We start from the raw sequence: 17368 nt of genomic DNA, 5'->3' as shown, positions 1-17368 counted from the left end.
ATTTCTGGGTTCTCGTGTTTGTACTTCATTCAGCGTGTTTACATGCACCACAGTCTAGAAACGTCCCGATCAGATCTTCAGGATCAGGATCGGCCGCCGAGCTGGCACTTTTTTTGATTTAGGCACTGGATCGGGCCGATCCGGTTTCAGTGTGACCGCTGCCGTATGAAGTTGGTAACTCTGGCCACACTCAAACATGATAGGTGGCGGCAATGCTCCTCAAAGTTGGTTGCCACCCGCCACCCGGAAGAAGAACAAAACGCTACACCATGCCGACATGTCCATGGTGTGGGGATCCTGACATTTGTGGCAGAGCAAAGGACACTGGAGGACCCTTTCCATCATGGACACCCAGCATCATCCAAATCACAGCACCATCTCCCGACAGAAGAGCAGTTTCAGTGGCAGATTACTATCACTGCCCTGCTCCACTGAGAGACTAAGCAGATCATTCCTCCCCCACGCCATGCGGCTTTTCAACACAACAGAGGAAGAGCGATAAAATACGCACAGGACTGGACTTATTAACTTATCATGCATCTGTTCCGCATTTATTTTCCTCTTTATTTTCCTCCTATCTTGCCTTGTTAGTTTTATTTTTAAGTGATTAAGTTATTATGACATTTTTGCAGAGCTGCTGGAAATGCAAATTTCTCTTGGAGATTAGTAAACTATCTACCTACCTACTATTCACTGAATCAGTGATCAGCAGGACAATTGTAATCAGTGCTCCCCTAATTTTTAATAGCGCCGGACTGCATAGCAGTTACCATAGTAACACAGCTACCCCAGTACCGTTTGGTGGTGGTCGGAGAGGCCCCGAATTGGCAGCCACGTTTCCGCCAGACTACCCCAGGGCAGTGAGTTTTGCACGTTCTTTGTGTACATTTTCTTAAATGTGCCTACAGGTGTAAATTACCAACTAGTGTGTGACTGAGGAGTGAATGAATAATGGCTTCACTTCATTATGAAGCGCTTTGGGTGCCTTGAAAAGTCTATTATTGTACAGTACAGTCCCTGCCCAGGGAACTACTGTATTTTGTTCAGCATTTCCCTTATATTCCCAAAAGTTCAAATGTTGACAGCAAACGTGGCCAAGCTTGAAAACCCACACTGAAATGCTAAAAGTAATCTTTTGAGCAAAATGTCCCTCTATTATTGTATGAAATAAAGATTTGGACAAATAAAGGCCACCCCCCCACCCCAACAAATGATTTCACCCTAATACCATAACCAACCTAACATGTACTGACATTCCAAGCTAAAGTCCTTACAAACTGTATACAGTACACGCTGTATTAGGAAAATGTGCTGTTTGATCTATTTTACGCATAAAGTCTCCCATTGATCATGAAGAAAAACTACTACAAATATCAATAATGCAATTCAAATGTACAAGTGAAGTTTTTGGATCAATTCCTCAAGCATCTTTTAGAGGCAGAGAGCAGCCGTCAAAACCACAGAGGAGTTAACTTCCAGGCTGCGCTTATGAAATATTCAAGCGCTCAACCACTTTGCACATCTCCAGAGGCCAGGATGGTTGCAAGGTAGCTCCGCCCCCCCACCCGGCGCAAGTTCCTCCTCCTCCGTGACGTTTGTGCGCACTTGTGGCGAGCGGAACTAACAGACGAGGGTCACGCGTCTTCAAAGCCATCAAAACTGTCATGTATTGTCATAAAGTCCTCACAAAGCACACAGTTGTCCCTCTTTTATAAACTTGCAGTCATGAGCGCAGTCAAGGGAAAACATTAGGTACGCTTGAACAATCCCTTGAAACCCAATACAACAATTCTTGCCTTTACAAAAATAACAACAATGCATTCAGCTGTGTTTCTTTTCCTTAATTATTATTGTGTTTGCGATTTGCAGGGAGTCGTTTCTAATTCCTGATCCTGGGTCACCATATTTAGCTCCAAGAGCAGGGCAAAATATTAGAAACACCTCTCAGTGTGATGCACGGCAGACACGTCAACCAAAACTGAGCAACTGTCATAGAAATGTATTGTAATGTATTATCTTAATAGTATCTTCATAAGAATCATTTCAATAAATTCATTTAATCAAATGTGTTGATGTTATTTATTCATTTATTATTGTAACGAGACTATAAAACATTTAAATACTATCTTTTATTATTTTGATATAATAAATTATCATATAAAACCTATAATTATATAAATCGTATTTGATATTACATTTAACTTACATTTATATTATATTTTTACACCATATACTTACAATATATTATTTTAATTAGGGCTGTCAACGTTTCCTTTAACGGCACTATTTTTTTTGACGCGCGATTAACATGCACACATCCTGTTTGACCCTCGGCCGACGCCGTAGTTTGAGGAAGCAGCGGTGACCGTGGAGCTACAAGTGGAAATATTCAGCAGAAATGGAGAAAGTATGTTGATTGGTAAATTTAGCTTCAAAGCCCTGGCAGATGGCTCTGGTAACAAGACCAAAGTTATTTGTATCTAGCGTCGCTGTGATTGGAAATGTCGTTGACTTGCCAGAGAGAAGCGAGAAGGTACTGAAGCACTGCCGGTATTCTTTATTGTCATTTATACTGTACAGTGGCACCTTGGCGTACGAGTGTCCCAACTAACGAGTGTTTTCCCAGCGGGAGGAGACTGAAGAAAAGCTAAATTGGAGCTGTGCATGCAACCCCGCACAGCTTGTGATTAAAGTTTATGAAGAGTTAATAGGCCTGCTTAATTCTACACCACCCACAGAACACTACCTCTTTTAGAAGAGTCTAACCACGACGATTTGTACTTTTTTCAATATCTCCGCCTCCTCCTCCACCACCAACGACGTATGCTCGACCACTCCTCTTCAAAGGTAAATAACATTTATCATTACGTTCTAGTTTTTTTTCATTAATTATCATGGTTTAATATTACTACTGCATCCAAACTCATATTTACATACATACACATATACTGTATATGTATACAGTACATGTAGTACCTATATCATTGCTAATATTACCTTTTACCCTACTTAAGAACAATTCAACATAAGAACGGTCGTCTGGAACCACTTGTGTTCGTTAGTGTATAGTAATCTGTGTGAATTTCTCTTCTATCTGTGCAGCATGTGAGAAAGTGAGAAGGTGCGTTCAAGAACCGTCAAACACAGTGGGACAAATTGCCGCTTGCATTGAACATTCAAAAACTGGAGGATTTCTAACTGTATATTATTTTTGAATAGAATGTCCCATATTTCCAAAATTAATAACACTTTACATAAAATTTGATGTGGATATCGTAGTTGCATATGTAATCGTTTACATCCCTACTTATTATAGATTAAAAATGTTTTTTCATCTGCGATTAAATGCAATTAATTATGAGTTAACGATGGACAAAATGCACTTCATCAAGATTAACTATTTTAATCGATTGACAGCCATAATTTGAACATAAATATAAACTATAATATCATATCATATAAATGTAAATAATGCAATTTAAATTTTTATTGTTTGTATAAATATATTATATCACATAACAAAGGTTAGATATGCTCCTGGGTTTATCGCCTAAGTTTCAAAAGATAAAATAAATGATGTTTTTTGTGAACACACCAGCGGACAATGGATTTTTCTGTAAAGATGTTTCCTTAAATAAATTTGAAGTATATGAATAAGCATGTGGTCAGGCGTAGAACATGACTCCTACCTGCAGTCCATAAACACCGGAGAAGATGCCTGCCTGTTTTCCGTCTCACTCCACTTTTGTTGTTGTCGTCCTCTCAGAGGTCAGCCGAGGTCGTACAACCTGAGAAAAGGAATGAAATGTAATGTGAGTACTTTTAAAAAACTGTAGATATACGTATACATAGGAAGAGTGTGACTGTGGTGTGATGTGTGATCAGGGTCCGTGTTGTGTGTACAGTAGATTGGTGGATGTGCGCACACACACACACACACACACACACACACACACTCACTATCCTATGATGCATCAGTAACTGAGCAGTGGGGGGTTCTAGTAAAAGTCTAAAAAAGCCAACCACATCCTGCATCATAACAGATAAAGTCAATAAGGTCAACACACGCTTTTTCAAAGAGTGACAGTGTGTGTTTTCTGTGCCATCTATCCTTTTAATTGCCTTTTTCTTCAGGCTCTGTTGTTCAGCAGAGAGAGAGACGATTGAGACTCCACATATGATGATGATGATGATGATGATGAAGCGTCATAAGGGAGGAACGGTGGAGCATGGAGGTCATGTGAGGACAGCGGGAAGGAGGGATGAAGCAGATATCCAATTGTCTTTGTAGTCAAACACGGCCACCATTTAGATTTGATTTCAAAACGCGGGTGGCGGCTCCTGCACATGTGGGCGCCTCTGAGCTGTCCCGGCGTGAACTAAACTGTACACCTCCACCATGGTGGCTGGCACGCCGCAATAGAGGGCATATAAGGCCAGTCGCATACAGCAGCGCTGTTCGATGAAATATCATATCACATCACACAGGAACCAAAAGGAAAATATGCACAAATGGGGGGAAAAGCATGTCAACAAACTGCCCTAGGTTGAAATATCCTTTATTATCGCTCATTTCTCTTTGAAAGTCACAAGTAAATGTGCAAGCAATGGCAGGTTTCAGTTTCCATTTCTGTTATCTCGACAACCGCTTCTGTCAACATCAGTCAGCCGGTCCGAGAGGCGTCGACGTAAACGGGTTCCCCCGTACTTGTTTATAAAACACGCCAACAACAACTAAGAAGCAATTCAATAGACAGTCGCTAACTGGTTCCAGACCCGACCGTGATAAGTGAATTTCCGCAAAGTAGGCTTCAATATCAACTCATTCAATACCAAACACGTATTTATAAACCCGAACACCAGATCCCAAACACGTATTTATACATTTTATGTACGAGAGGCAAAAAGAGGTGATGACGCAACTGCACACTAATGGATGTCACTTTTAGAGCAGTTTTAAGCCATAAACTGTCAATGAATGGGAAAAACACACATGACAGCAGGGAGGAAGTGGAAGAACGTGGAGGAGTGTAGCATGCGGAAGGATATGCATTGTAGGGACATTTTTTACGCACGCATACATATACACCCACACACACAGTTCAGTTTGAAATGTGAAAATTGTAAATAGTTCATTGTGTTATATTTGTAAATAAATTGTTATTTTGATGTAAAACAACTCTTTTTAGTGTTTTGTTTATGTTGGTATAGTTGTTTAGATATTTGAGCTGTCACAAAAGCAAAAAAATATTTGCAACTAAGTGAAAGTTATGCTTGAAACGTATCTTTTCACAAAAAAGCTGCAGTAACTGATATTTTTATTTTATTTTATTATTTATTTTTTACCTACTTCTTGGATTTATTGATTTTATTGTTTTTACTTCTTGTTTCAAATATTTTACTGTTCTAAGTGTCCTTGTTTTAATTTGATCTTTGATTTTTTTACTGCATTAATTTGTATTTTTACTTATTATTTATGGTTTTACTAGTTTGTGCAGCACTTTGGAAACAGTGTTTATAAAATGTGCTATATACACTCAAAAATATAAACGCAACACTTTGGTTTTTGCTCCCATTTTTTATGAGATGAACTCAAAGATGTAAAACCTTTTCCACATACCCAATATCACCATTTCTCTCAAATATTGTTCCCAAGTCTGTCTAAATGTGTGATAGTGAGCACTTCTCCTTTGCTGAGATCATCCATCCCACCTCACAGGTGTGCCATATCAACATGCCGATTAGACACCATGATTAGTGCACAGGTGTGACTGCCCACAATAAAAGGCTACTCTGAAATGCTGACAGCAGGAATGTCAACCAGAGCTGTTGCTCGTGTATTGAATGTTCATTTCTCTACCATAAGCGTCTCCAAAGGCGTTTCAGACCATTTGGCAGTACATCCATCACCTCATGTTGCAGCAGGACAATGCACGGCCCCATGTTGCAAAGATCTGTACACAATTCTTGGAAGCTGAAAACGTCCCAGTTCTTGCATGGCCAGCATACTCACCGGACATGTCAGCCATTGAGTATTTTTGGGATGCTCTGGATCGTATACGACAGCGTGTACCAGTTCCCGCCAATATCCAGCAACTTCGTACAGCCATTTAAGAGGAGTGGACCAACATTCCACAGGCCGCAATCCACAACCTGATCAACTCTATGCCAAGGAGATGTGTTGCACTGCATGAGGCAAATGGTGGTCACACCAGATACTGACTGGTTTTCTGAGTCCCCATTCCCCCCACCCCCCCAATAAAACAAAACTGTACATTTCAGAGTAGCCTTTTATTGTGGGCAGTCACACCTGTGCACTAATCATGGTGTCTAATCGGCATCTTGATATGGCACACCTGTCATGTGGGATGGATGATCTCAGCAAAGGAGAAGTGCTCACTATCACACATTTACACACATTTGGGAACAATATTGGAGAGAAATGGTGATATTGGGTATGTGGAAAAAGTTTTACATCTTTGAGTTCATCTCATAAAAAGTGGGAGCAAAAACAAAAGTGTTGGGTTTATATTTTTGTTGAGTGTATGTCAGCATTATTAATCATTTATACCCAATTCCCTTACAAAAAACAACGGGAATGTAGGAAACGTCGCCTGCACTGTCCAGTATCCAGGTATTTATTTCACAGTCACACTGGTAGAATTTTTGTCAAAAAAATTACTCAAATCGATTTAAAGTTACTGAAACATCGTCCTAAATGAACCAATATCATCCTTGAATCGTATCGGCACCACAAATAGTGATCGAATTGAAGTGTTACACCCCTACTTAAAAATGTGTTTTTTTAACTTGAAAACAATGTTAAGTATATTGTATGAATGTATATACTGTATATGCTGTATAGAAATATATATAGATTATTATTGACGCACATACTGACCACAATTAGTTTGAAAACAATTTCGCATCTTGGGTCGACGTTCACTGTGTTCCTTATTATCGTGCAAATAAAAAAATAAGTCGGTAAAATTGACGATAGCTTGTCACATGCGACGCCTATCTATGCCAGCAGTGTGTCATCGCTCACGTTTCAACCTTGTTCGACTTTCTGCCGTCTTCTACCCTTTTTGCACTGCCTCTCTGGCGGTAGGTCGCTAGATCACGGGCGAGCTAGAAGTGGCTATCAGGTTCATGCTAACTTACTTTTTAAAGAGTCACTTAACAATTGTACTTTCTTGTTATTAGAATACTTCTGGCTTGTCTTCAAAACACTAGATGTGTGACTAAGTTGTTCAACAAACACGTAGTGTGTCCAGCCTGAGACAGTCATGCTATCACAGGGCTCTCCAACAGGTAGCTCACCAGCTGATGTCGAGTAGCTCACCAAATAATATTTGCTTCACCTCGGAGTAGTTTTTTTTAAGTGTTCTCTGCAAACATGCCGCCTGTATTCAATGACAAATGAGCACACAAATGAGTGGAGATGTACTTTGTCAATAAAGTACAATTACATGTTGGCAGTCATAACTTTCCTTTCTTTTTGTCAAAGTAGATTTAATAATGCTGCAAGTTGGATACACCTGTGCTACCATAACCCTGGACTCTCAATTTGTACTCTTTATACAGGAAACATCTCTATTGCAAAAATATTTCTATTATTTTATTTTGTTAATGGTGTTATTTTGAACTAAAAAATATATTATTGAACAATTCCTTTCCCATATATTCATATTACTCTAGAAACAGACATTAAATTAAATTTAGGTTTGTGTCAAATAGTACAAAATGTTGGACTTTTGTGCCAGTAGTCACGTAGTACTATTGGACTAAATAGGTCACGTAACAAAAAGAGGCTCAACATTATAGACTCTCACTTGCAGGCTTGATGTACATTTATATTATATCATATTATACTATACATTATATTATATATTCTACTTCTTTTTTCCTTTTCTTGTCTTTTTCTGGGGGTGGGGGGGGGATGCAAAGTCAAATATAGTTGCAGACAATGGATTACTTTTTTTATGTTTTGTAATCTACAATAAAAAAATACCAAATAATTCCAGCCTAATATGTTTATATTTGATTAGAACACTGTAGATGATGAACTGCTAGGTTTCTTAATTTGCAATTTTATTTAAATCATTCTTCAATATGCAAGTCGAAGCCAATATTTTTTGGTTTTGATCCAAAAGGATCCAGCCAGCCAGCCCGGGAAGGAGGTGGGCAGTGTGGCCACCTCACATGGGTCTCTGGGGAAAGTTGTGGGTGCTTCCAAATGTGGCCTGTGGCCAAAAGGGACTGAGGTTCAAATTCCAATTTAGGCCCTTAATTACTCCTTTTTGACCCAAAAGTGATCCAGCCAGCCTGCCAGCCTGGAGGTGGACAATCTTACCCAGGAAAAGTAAGCTGTCAGTGGGCAGCGTGCCGGCCACCCATGGGGTCTCTGAATGGAGCCGGCTAAGTTGAATATTTTTGGGTCAGCTATGGTTGAGTGGTTCTGTAAGCGGCCTGCAGAGGACCAAAAAGTCTAAAAGGTTAAATTTCTTGACTGGTTCTGTGTGTTAGTCAATTTTAAACACCTAGGACCCTATTGTGCCGGGTTCTGTGTAAAAAGCACAGTTGAATAAATGCCAGGTCACTTATGCTGCAGCTATTTTGCAGGATCTCTGTGTGAAAGAGGCCTAATATTTCAACATAATGTACATACATTTGGGCATGCATTTGTTTAAATGTTTGACTGAGAAGTCGACCGAAAAAGTAGAAAAGATCTTTGGTCCTATGCCGAAGCTTTGAAGGTATGAGGCCGTTCATTTCCTGTTGCTCCTTGTTGTTTTTATTGATTTGGTCCTAACCACAAAACACGCAAGCGATAACAATGAAGTTCCAATAAGGTTACATAAACTGACCCATTTTTCACAGACATGACACCCAATTTTGTGTCAACAAAAGCAGTCGACCATACTCTAAATGTCCATAGGTGTGAATGTGGGTGTGAATGGTTGACCGTCTATATGTGCTCTGCGACTGGCTGGGCCCAAAGACAGCTGGATTAGGCTCCAGCATACCCGCGACCCTAATGAGGACAAGCGCTACAGAACATGGATGGATGGAAGCGGTCGACCATGTACAGTGGTATGAAAAAGTGTTTGCCCCTTACTGGTTTCATATTTTTTTGCATGTTTGTCACACTTAAATGTTTCAGATCATCAAACAAATGTAAATATTAGTCAATGACAACACAACTCAACACAAAATGCACTTTTTCAATGAAACTTTTTATTATGAAGGGAGAACAAAATCCATAGCTACATGTCCCTGTGTGAAAAAGTGATTTCCCCCTAAAGCTAATAAGTGGTTGGCCCCCCTTAGCAGCAACAACTGCAATCAAGCGTTTGTGATAACTTGCAATGAGTCTCTTACAGCGCTGGGGAGGAATTTTGCACAATTGTTGTCATTCAGCCACATTGGAGGCTTTTCCTTTTTAAGGTCATGCCACAGCATCTCAATAGGATTCAGGTCAGGACTTGGACTAGACCACTCCAAAGTCTTCATCCATTCAGAGGTGGACTTGCTGGTGTGTTTTGGGTCATTGTCCTGCTGCAGAACCCAAGTTGCTTTCAGCTTGAGGTCACCAACAGATGGCCGGACATTCTCCTTCAGCACAATTCATGCTTCCATTCATCACAGCAAGTCTTCCGGGTCCTGAAGACCATCACACTACCACCACCATGTTTTACTGTTGCTATGATGTTCTTCTTCTGAAATGCGGTGCTACTTTTACGCCAGATGTAATGGGACACACACCTTCCAAAAAGTTCAACTTTTTTCTGAATATTTTCCCAAAGGTCTTGGGGATTATTAAGATGTTTTTATTGGCAAAATTGGGACAACCCTTAATGTTCTTTTTGTTCAGCAGTGGTTTTGGTCTTGGAACTCTGCCATGCAGTCCGTTTTTGCCCAGTGTCTTTCTTATGGTGGAGTCATGAACACTGACCTTAACTGAGGCAAGTGAGGCCTGCAGTTCTTTGGATGTTGTTGTGGGGTCTTTTGTGACCTCTCGGATGAGTTGTCGCTGCGCTCTTGGGGTCATTTTGTTTGGCCTGCCACTCCTGGGAAGGTTCACAACTGTTGAATGTTTTGGCTATTTCTGGATAATGGCTCTCAGTGTGGTTGGCTGGAGTCCCAAAGCTTTAGAAATGACTTTATAACCTTTTCCACACTGACAGATCTCAATTAATTTCTGTTATGTTATGTTTTAACAGGACGGCAACCACTTTTTCACACAGGGACATGTAGCTTTGGAATTTTTTTCTCCCTTAATAATAACAATAAAAATTTTAATTTAAAAACTGCATTTTGTGTTGTCATTGACTAATATTAAAATTTGTTTGATGATCTCAAACATTTAAGTGTGACAAACGTGCAAAAAAAATAAGAAATTAGCAAGGGGGAAAACATTTTCACACTACTTTGTGTTTGTTTTCGTTTTAAAAGCATTAAACCAAAACAACATCAAAAGTAAACCCAAATAAATCTTTAGAATTGTTACCATTAGCATCACTACCATTAATAACAATAACAGTCACAATGGTTTACTGCCTGCATTGCATCTCACAAGCCCAGCAAGCTCTCCAGAGCACCACACTTTTCATTCAATCTATACTTTTTTAAATTCATACTATTCTATTTACTTAAGAAAGAAAACATATTTGACCTTTACTGTATTTCACAGTTAAAATTAATTCATTTAATGGATGGATCCCATATTTCTAAATAATCCAACTCACTCTTATCTCATCTAAATGCAGTTTTTTTTCCACTGGTATTATCTCCCTAGCGAGTGTACTGTACAGCGGTCATTGTGAGTTGTTTTCAGAGAGGTACCATTTTGCCCCTTTTTTAACATCAAATAAGGGAAGCACAATATTACAAACAGCCCTCGGCATGATGCAACGCAATTCTACTGCAATGCAAACCATAATAATGTGTCTGGGCCTACCTGGATGAACAACCAGGAAGTCAAAGTAAAGCAAGGTGGTATCATACCTGCATGGGCGTCTCTAGATTGAACCAAACAAGATGTGTGTGTGTGTGTGTGTGTGTGTGTGTGTGTGTGTGTGTGTGTGTGTGTGTGTGTGTGCCCAATACAGGGGAAACCAAACCAAACCCAAGCCAGTTGAGCTTGTTGGGCCAGTCTGTCTGAGGGGCGAGTCAGCAGGTACATCTTACCTTTCTAATCACACACCACCCATCACCACTTACAGTATACACTGGTGCTCTCATGTCATGATGTAGGTTGCGTACATCAGCCAATGTTGCTATAATTAGCAACCGACCCCCACTCTAGTCACTCTCTCACCTGCACGCGCCACACGCAACAGCAATAGTGACGTGACGTGGAGTCCTGCCGTGACCCCGTTGACAAGATCGAAGAGGAAGTACATACAGTACTGTGTACATCCACACACACGTGTATATATACTATATATGTACACTTATACACAGATACATACAGGTTTAAGGTTAGCACTCACCTGTGTCACCTGTCCTGTGCTTCCCACCTCACTCATGCACTTCCTGGTTTGCGTCGACCCACCGCGCCTAGTTTTTTCTCGGCAAAAAAGTAGAATCCACGCGTTTAATAATAACACTAATAACAACAACAAGTCCACAGTCTCCCACTGCACGCGTTTTTTTTAATCCGTCACTGCTGCGTCTCACTCAACTTTGGTTCCACTGCCGGTCAGCACCTCCAGTAACTGCCTCCTCCTCCTCCGGCTGGACTGGCCCACTCCAACCCCTCCTTCAAGAACCAGGAAGCGGCTTGGCCTACTTAAGGCTGAGGCAGCCGCCCATTGGCTTCACAGATTGCCGGTGGTTGTGGTGGCGGCCAAGGGAGGGGAAGGCAGGGCAGGACGGTGCCAATAGGCTAGCACCAGTGTCTGTCGGCGGCGGGAAGACGACAGGTGGGCGGGATTGAAGCTCCGCCCCCTCCTGCAAGATAAACGTGTATGTTGCTCCTGTGGGCATAAAAGGGCTGGGCGGTGCTGTACTTGCACATTTTGGCAAGTCAATACCAGGCAACTACCACTGATATCAGCACTTTTTCGTTATTTTCAAGACCATTGAATGATTTTAATTTGTTGATGGTGATTTGGATTATAAACCAACAAATAGTTTTTTAAAATTTCCTTTTATTGCATAAATTTGTTTCAGCAAAGTACAGTCAATAGTAATATATATAGAAAATAATATAGTATATATAATATACATAATAATAAAACAATACTGTATACAGTGTTCCTTCGTTTATGTCGGGGTATAGGTGCCCAAAATAGCCCACAATAAGTGAAATCTGCGAAGTAGCCAACTTTGTGTACAATTATTATATGTTTTAAGGCTGTTCACCTGCTCACCATACACTTTATACACTTTACTCAGACAGGCAATCACATTTGATCACACTTCTCTCTTGTTTAAACACTCAAAACATTTCAAACCTTCGTTTGAATTTTAATGTTCAACCTACAAGAAATGAACCAGTCACTCACGCATATTTCACTCCTGTCCTGGCGCTGTTCCGCTGTACTGAAGCGTTTTTGTATCCTTGTTAAAACATGTTGCTGCAGTCCTCCTTCTTTGAATGAAGATTCATTTACAAGCTAGCAAGCAAGCTAGCAATGACACAGAAGACACAGGGCGGTCCTTCGTGCCGCCATTGATTGACAGTGGTCTACAGCCAATCAGGACGCAGAAAACAATGGGCGGTGCAGAAGAGCGAGGGAAGAGAGACACACTCAACTTCCCACAATGCAAGTCTTCTTAAAGGACCAGGCTCAGCCTGTAGCAGCCTTCATGAAACTGTAATAAAAAAAGAAGCACTAAAAAAATGACGCAAAACAGCGAATCTGCAATACTGTACAACTGAAAAATATCATCCATATCAACCGATCTGATACTGATACTGCAGTAGGCTTTGACAATATCGATATGTGTGTTGACCCACCCACCCCTAGTTTCTGGTTAGACTCTTTCAAAAGAGCCGATTCACATCCCTCGACTCACTAGAAAAAGAACCGACTCTTTCAGCTCCCAAATGAATGACTATTGTACACCACATACATGATATCAAATGTTTATTGTTTATATGGCTCATACTCAACATGGGACAGAGCGCTGTGTTATTTGTAGCAACTAATCCAGGGGGTGTCCAAAGTTTTACCAGCCAGGGCCACGTAGCGGAAAATGAAAGATGCAACTTTGACATTTCGTAAAGCAACACATGTCGATATGCTAACAAGTTATATATATTTCATCTCAGCTTTGTCATACAGGTGATAAAGTCTAATTATTAGTATCAAATTTGGTCTTTGCTCGTTATTTCAATTTTCCAAATATTTCAACTTTTTTTTGTAAATTTTCTTCCTCTAATAGTTGGACTTTATTCCCCCTTTTCTCCAACCTAATTTTCCAAAAATTAGTACTTGATTTTGTTTTGTTTGTTTCCATAATACTATGACTTTAATTTTACTTCAATATTTATGCTGCTCAAATGACATTGTTTTTTCTCATTAAGTTATGGGTTTATTCTCATTAAATTGTTACCTTTTTTTCCTCCAAATATTTTGATTTTATTCATTCAAAATTACAGCATTTTTTTTCCATTTCTGTTGTTGTTTTTAATTATATTTTTTTTAATTTCTAGACTATGGCAACTTTCTTCTTGTCAACTTTCTTCCTGTAACATTATGACTTTATTCCAATAATATTAGGACTTTATCGCCAACCTCATTTTTCAAAAATGACTACTTGATTTTTTTGTTTGTTTCTCATAATATTGCGACTTAAAGAAAACCCTATTACTTAAATATTTATGCTGCTAAAATAACATGATTTTTTCTTATGATATTGTTTGAGTTTATTCTCATAAAATTGTTACTTTTTTCTCTTAATATTTCGATTTTATTTTCGTAAAATTACAGCAGTTTTTTTCCATTTTTTGTTGGGCTTTTTTTTTTTTACATTTTCAGGCTATTGCAACTTTCTTCTTCTTTAATCTTTCTTTAATCCCATAATAATCCTCACTTCACCCTCGGCTCTTTTTTTCCCCCATTTTTGCTTCTTTTTTTTTTTACATTTTTTTTTATTTTCCAAATATCAAAATTCTTTTCTTAAATAATCTTCATACATTTTCTTTTCATAATATTATGACTTTATTCCATAATTTTTTGACTATATTCTCATAATATTTAACTTTTCCCCAACCTAATTTCCCCAAAATTACAACTTTATTTATTTTATTGTTCCTCATAATATTGCTTTCAAATATCATATTTTGTCTTTAAAATTGCAACTCTGTGCTACTAAAATGACATTATTCTTCCTCATAATATTCATTGTGCTCATTCTTGTAAAATTGTGCCTTTTTTTCTTGAGAATACAACTTTGGAGTCTTCATATCTTGACTTTATTGTCTTCAAATTACAGCTCAGGGTTCACATTGTGTGTCAATGCACATCGCAGCTCATTTGCATGTGCACTTCCTCAATTCAATCAATAAATGACAAATACGGTCATCCCTCGCTACCGTGTGTTGCGGGTCGGGGGTGGAAGAGGAAAATTCACAAGAAGAAAGTTGGAATAATCTAGAAATTAAATCTAAAAAAACAACAGCAGAAATGTAAAAACTGCTGTAATTTTACAAGAATAAAGTCAAAATCCATCCATTTTCTCTTTTCCTCATTAGGGTCGCGGGGGCATGCTGGAGCCTATCCCAGCTGACTTCGTGCGACAGGCGGGGTACACCCTGGACTGGTGGCCAGCCAATGGCAGGACATAAAGCCAAAAGTTTAAAAGAAACAAAGTCACCATTTTAGGAGAATAAAGTCATACTATAATAAGAACAAACAATGTCATTTTAGTAGCTGTGGTTTTTTTCATTAAAATGTAATATTACGAGAAACAAACAAAAAAATCAAGTTGTAATTTTTGGAAAATTAGGTTGAGGAAAAAGTCATAATCTTGTGAAAATAAAGTCATAAAATTAGAAGAAGAAAATTTACAAGAAGAACGTTTCAATAGTCTGAAAATTAAATTAAAAAAAACAAAAACAGCAGAAATGGGAAAAAAAACTGCAAAGTCAAAATATTAAGAGAAAAAAAGGCACAATTTTACAAGAATTCCCTCATATTTTTTTTTTAAATCACTGTCATTTTAGCAGCACAAATAGTAATGATTTTTTTTCTAAAGTTGCAATATTACAAGAAACAAACAAAACAAAATCAAGTTGTAATTTCTGGAAAATTAGATTGGGAAAAAGTCATAATATTATGGAATAAATGAATAATATTATGGAAATAAAGTTATAATATTATGGAATAAATGAATAATATTATGGAAATAAATTAATAATATTATGGAATGAATGAATAATATTATGGAAATAAATTAATAATATTATGGGAATAAAGTTATAATATTATGGAATAAATGAATAATATTATGGAAATAAAGTTATAATATTATGGGAATAAAGTTATAATATTATGGAATAAATGAATAATATTATGGAAATAAATTAATAATATTATGGGAATAAAGTTATACTATTAGAAGAAGAAAATTTACAAGAAAGTTGTGATAGTCTGAAAAAAAAATTCTTTTAAACACCTTGAATGCAAAAAACTGCTGTAATTTTACAAGAATAAAGTCAAAATATTAAGAGAAAAAAAATCTCAATTTTACGAGAATAAACTCATTATACAATTTTTAAAAATCACTGTCATTTTAGCAGCATAAATATTAAAGTAATTAATTTCATTAAGTCATAATATTGTGAGAATCAGACAAAACTAAATCAAGTTGCAATTTCTGCAAAATTAGGTTAGTCATAATATTATGGGAATGAAGTCGCAATACAAAATAAAAAAATAAAATAAAAATAACAGCAGAAATAGAAAAAAACTGCTGCAATTTTACAAGAATAAAGTCAAAATATGAAGAGAAAAAAGACACAATTTTTCAAGAATAAACTCTTTATATAATCAGTAAAAGAAATTCATTTTCGTAGCATAAATACTATAGTAAAAATAAGTTTCTTTTTTTATTAACTCGTAATATTATGAGAATCAAACAAAAGAAAATCAAGTGTTTTTTTTTTTTTATTAGTTTGGGGGAAAAATCCTAATATTATGGGAATAAAGTCAAAATATTCAGGAAGAAAATTTAGAAGAAGAATGTTGACATACTTAATAAAACCAACAGCAAAAATGATTAAAAAACGTTAATAATAACAGTGTTTGTTGTTAAAAAGATATATCATTTGGGGTTTGTAAAATGTTGATTGTAATTAGGATCAACAAATGAAAGGCAAAAGTCACCAAATTATTTAATGAGCTCCAAAATGTTGAAATAAAAAGTAGTGATGTCATTGATATCTACTGGCCTGTACTTACGTGTTACTAACACTCATCCCCATCGGCTAGGTGTGTCCAAAGCGTGGCCCTAACAAAGAAGAAACCTAAAAAAATCAAAAGGAAAAAAAGGAAAACCAGAAAAATCAGCGGAATAAATCGTTACAAGAATAAAGTCCAAATATTAAGAGATAAAAGTTGTCATCGAACAAGAAAAAGTTGTCATAAGAATAAGTCGTGATAAGTCGTCAAAAGTCGTGATGTTATGAAAAACAAACAAAACAATAAAAAAAATTGGAAAATTATATAAAAAATATAATGTTATGAGAATAAAGTCCAAATATTAAGAGAAAAAAAGTTGTAATCTAACAGAAACAGTCATAATTTTCCAAGACTAACGTTGTAATATTATGAGGAAAAATAATAAAATAATTAGTGACATCAAGCTGAAATATTAAAGACATTTTTGGACAACAAAACAATGAACAAAGTTGTCATTTTTGGAAAAAATGGTTGCAGAAAAAGCTCTAATGTTCTGAAAATAAAGTAAATAAAGTCATATTATTGCGAGAAAAAAAATGCACAAAGATTATTGGAGAAAAAAAGCTGAAATATTTTCAATAATATAAAAAAAATAAAGAAAAAAAAGGGCAAAGACGGAAAAATATAGAACATGTTAGCATATCTACATGAGCTGCTTTACTAGATATCAAAGTGGCGAAGTCGCATGCTTTCATTTTTCACTTTGCGGACCACGCTGGAAAAAGTTAGGACACCCCTGCCGTACAAGTTGTTATCAGAGCGTTGTCGCCATCTAGTGGCGGCCAGCATGTTGACGCTTGTCTGCTAACGCCGTCAATGTCACCTCTTGTGACGTACAGTGTATATGCACACATGGTTGATTTGTTGCCGTGCACAGTCAGCAGGGGGCTTGAATCCAACATGTTTAATGACCTCGGAGATGTGGGCGTTAACGAGAGTGAGGCAGAAAT

The 17368-nt window shown here is 37.5% G+C and overlaps 1 protein-coding gene across 1 annotated transcript in view; it reads right to left on the bottom strand.

Moving 5' to 3' along the window:
* The window catches only part of zbtb7b (zinc finger and BTB domain containing 7B), a 42826-nt gene extending 30116 nt beyond the window's left edge, over positions 1 to 12710 (bottom strand). Inside the window, exons 1-3 of the mRNA XM_054781870.1 lie at positions 12516 to 12710; positions 11499 to 11958; positions 3690 to 3788 (exon numbers count right to left, since the gene is read on the bottom strand). The gene's annotated coding sequence lies outside the window, so the exon portion shown is untranslated. The remainder of the gene's footprint in view (positions 1 to 3689; positions 3789 to 11498; positions 11959 to 12515) is intronic.
* Positions 12711 to 17368: the final 4658 nt, after the last annotated feature.

The sequence above is a fragment of the Dunckerocampus dactyliophorus genome, chromosome 7 (assembly GCF_027744805.1).
Source record: "Dunckerocampus dactyliophorus isolate RoL2022-P2 chromosome 7, RoL_Ddac_1.1, whole genome shotgun sequence".
Classification (NCBI taxonomy): domain Eukaryota; kingdom Metazoa; phylum Chordata; class Actinopteri; order Syngnathiformes; family Syngnathidae; genus Dunckerocampus; species Dunckerocampus dactyliophorus.
Note: the sequence above shows the minus strand (reverse complement) of the source record. Positions and strands in the feature narration are given on the sequence as shown.